The sequence below is a fragment of the Podarcis raffonei genome, chromosome 1, assembly GCF_027172205.1.
Source record: "Podarcis raffonei isolate rPodRaf1 chromosome 1, rPodRaf1.pri, whole genome shotgun sequence".
Classification (NCBI taxonomy): Eukaryota; Metazoa; Chordata; class Lepidosauria; order Squamata; family Lacertidae; genus Podarcis; species Podarcis raffonei.
In genome coordinates, this window is record NC_070602.1 from 88,073,441 (window position 1) to 88,077,243 (window position 3,803).

A 3,803-nucleotide genomic window follows, 5' to 3' on the forward strand; every position below is an offset into this window, starting at 1 on the left:
TGGCTCTGCTAGTGTAGCCTTGCTGCACCCCATCTAGGTAAGCTGCAGCGCCGTCAGGATTGGGAGGGTGACATTACTGCTCCACTCCACCATCAACTACGGCTGCTATAAAGCAAAGAGTGGAATGGACTGGCCTTCTGTCTCTGGCTAGGGAGAAGCTTGAGCAGTCTTTCATTCACCATGAACCCAGGCCAAGGTGGCAAATGCACGATTCCTTCCCAGGCCAGACCAAGATCTGTTCACCTTTAGACTCAGAAAGTTTCCTTCAAAGACACATGCATGTCCTCAATCAAAATGATATTTTTTTAAAAAATAATAATATTTGGATGGCTTTTACCCTGGCACTAAAAGAGACATCAACATTTCAGTCCGCTGGTAAATCTAAATCCGGTATTACTGTGGTGTTAATAACAGAGAGGGCTAAATCCACAGTGAATTGATTTCTTGGAACTGAATAGACTATTGGCCTTAGTCAAGAAGCAGCTCCAGTCAATGAAGGAATGGCCCTTTCAATTTAGTTCTACTGCTGTCGATGTAAATAAAATTGCTCATGAAGCCAATTGCACTTCCTTACTGTGTGCACTTGAAGCCATCCAATTCTTTGCAAATGGTTGTTTTATGTTAGTAGAAGGATTAGGAGAGGGTGCCGGCCAATTGCAGGTCACAGTTTACTTTGAAGGTCAGTTGGGTATTATAATCGGGCAATTAAGATTAACTGGGCATATCCAAAAGTGATAAAAGAAAGGAAGGAAGGAAGGAAGGAAGGAAGGAAGGAAGGAAGGAAGGAAAGAAAGAAAGAAAGAAAGAAAGAAAGAAAGAAAGAAAGAAAGAACAGGAAAACCTGCTCATGAAAGGATCCAGAATTCCCTAAACCCAATTACTTAATCCAAATGAAAAAATAAAATAAAGTGAAATGAAATGAAATAAAATGCATCCGAAGGCAGTCTCTGCCATATTTGACTTTGTGGTGCCACTGTTGACTTGAAAAGAAAGCTCACCAAACATTAGATAGCTGCAGTTGCTTTGGTTTAATCACACCGCTGTTCACTGCTGTTGATCAATGAATGGGTACCATACATAGAGGAAAGGTATTTGAATAGCTTCCTCCCTGCTTAAATGAAAGGGGAGTGGGATTAACCCTGCAAAGAAGGAGGAACTCAGGAGGAGATGAAGAGCTTCAGACACTGAACATGCTGCACACTTAATGATGGAGACCATTAGGACTGTCCAATTCAATGTGGCTACTGGGGCACAGGCACTAGCCCTGTGCCTAATGGCTGTATAGAAGAATGTCAGCCCACGCTGCCTCTCCTTCCATTCAAGCACTGTGACAGAAGGTACTGAATTAGCTGGAACGGTTCCTTCAGTGCAGTTAATTGAAAAAAAGCCACAGCAGAACCCACTGGTATGAATCTGGAAACCAACGAGATCAGCTTAAATCAACTTGCTGCTTTCTGTTAAATGTACTAAAGCATCTCTCGCAATCCTTGCTAACGGTGACAGGAAAGGTGCATGGAGGAAAGCAGGGTAGCACATATGAGGGACCGTGTGGCCAGCAGTGGCACATCCTCATGTGTCATAGCCACTCTGTACATTTAAAGCGCATGGCTACCCCTAAAGAATCGTGGGAACTGTAGTTCGCCCTCCACAGAGCTACAGTTCCCATCCCCCTTAAGTTCCCATGTGCTTTAAACGTGTGGTGCGGATGTGACCAGTGTCTCTGAGCTGTCCATCTTCTCATCTGTCTCAGCGTCTTGATGTTCACTTGTAAGGGAACTAACTGCTTTGGCTGCTTTTACCTTCCCCCCACCCCCAATCTTGTTTGGAGAAGCTGGCAGACTGAATCTCCTTTCCTCTCACAGTCAGAGGCAGCTGCATATGAATCACCCTCTCTGTACTTCTGAAGCAGTTCCCACGCTGCCAGGTTTGTTGTGAGGTAATGAAAAACGATGGAAGGAGTGATCTGCAGAGGCTTTCAAAAGCAAACTATGAAAACACACACATGCTACCCAGCGCAAACAGTACAGGATACAGCGGGGTTGTGAGTAAATGTCATTTTAAAATTGTTTCGTTCTCAATGAAGCTTTCCTTTTTTATTAGAAAATCAAGTCCTTTGTTAGTTAACATCAAAAAGTTGATACCATCCCCTCCATCCCCTCCTCAGTTTGGCATTATAAAACTTCTCTATGAATCTGGGGAAACTATGTTCTATTTTACTCCTTCTTAATTATTAGTACTCACAGTGCATGGCTCTGACTTCTTGCAGGAAGTGAGCATTAATTTAAATGGCCTCCTACTGGTAATTTTAAAAATTATCGTAATAGAACCATAGAATTGTAGAGTTGGAAGGGACCATGATGGTCATCTAGTCAAACCCCCTGCAATGCAGGAACCTTTTTGCCCAATGTGGGGCTTGAACCCACAACCCTGAGATTAAGAGTCTCATGCTCTACCGACTGAGCTATCCCAGGTCCTCAATCTGGAAAATATTGTCCATGATTTCATCCAACTCCACTTTGTGGAGGGGCCAAATGCAGCCCTCTAGCCCAAACATAGGCAAACTCTGGCCCTCCAGATGTTTGGGACTACAAATCCCATCATCCCTAGCTAACAGGACCAGTGGTCAGGGATGATGGGAACTGTAGTCCCAAACATCTGGAGGGCCGGAGTTTGCCTATGTCTGCTCTAGCCTTCTCTATCAGGCCCTTGGAACCCACCCCAGGCCGCACATCCTTCCAAGGCACACATCCTCTATCTGGACCATGCCTTTTATTGATCATGCTTTGCTCCTTGGATGTTTTTGCCTGGCTGGAAAGTGTCCTCGAATTCTGATGACATTTCTCACTTGCCTGAATTGAGGATAAAAGGAGGTGTGCAAGTATGTGCAGAAACTAGTGTCCTGTGCAAAAGTAGCCTTCACACTCATTGGCCACTTGGGCCTCTAGCCCCACCTACCGCTGACATGCGGCCCCTGTCAGGCTGCCCAGAAGGGAATGTGGCCCTTGGGCAGAAAATGTTCCCCTGTCCCTTCTGTAAAGCCTCTGCTGACTTTTTGGAGTGTCAGTAGGGTTAGGAATGTAACTATCGACCACAACAAATAGCAGACCAACAGTACAGAGGAGGAAGAAAGGAGAGAAACATGAAACAGGAGGCACAGTGGGAAGTGAAGGAGCCAGCAACAGTGACAGGAAAGTGTGTGAGAGAAAAGAGGTTGTGTAAGGGCACCAAAGTAATTAATCTGAGCAACATGCCATTGTGGGTTCCTACTTGTAATCAATAAGTGAGTGGACTGCGAACAGTTTTCTGGCAGTGCATGACAGGGCTCTGCAAACAGACACCTTGTAATAATACACAAAGAAACATTCTGAGGGGCAGCGAGTACGGAAAGTCAAGAAACCTGAAGGGTCCACATGATACATTCAAAACACTTTGCTCAGAAACTGAATGTTTCAGACAGGCAGAATGGCTGTTTTTAAGTCAAAGAGAAAGCAATAAGGGCTGGGATGAATTCTCTCTCAGAGAGGCATTAGGTATCAGGGTTTCATTGACTATGAACCCCAAAATCTAGGATCCCCTTGAAACCAGTGCCAGGTTTTGCAGGTTTTTTGCAGCGTTTGGCAGAGGAAAAACCTGTGTTTTGCAGCACCCCCAAACAGAGTAATGGATACAGCAACCCTGGGTTCGTAGTTAATGCCCCCAAATGCAACATTGTCTGATTCACTCCAAATTTGGCATAAGTCTTGCAGTGTCTTGCAGCAAAACCCCCGTATTTTGCAGGGCTCCACAAACGGAGCAATAGGCAC

The 3,803-nt window shown here is 44.9% G+C and overlaps 1 non-coding gene across 1 annotated transcript; it reads right to left on the minus strand.

The window, feature by feature from the left end:
* Positions 1–2,398: 2,398 nt before the first annotated feature.
* On the minus strand, positions 2,399–2,472 carry TRNAK-CUU (transfer RNA lysine (anticodon CUU)). The gene has a single exon. It is a non-coding gene; the product is annotated as a tRNA-Lys (tRNA).
* Positions 2,473–3,803: the final 1,331 nt, after the last annotated feature.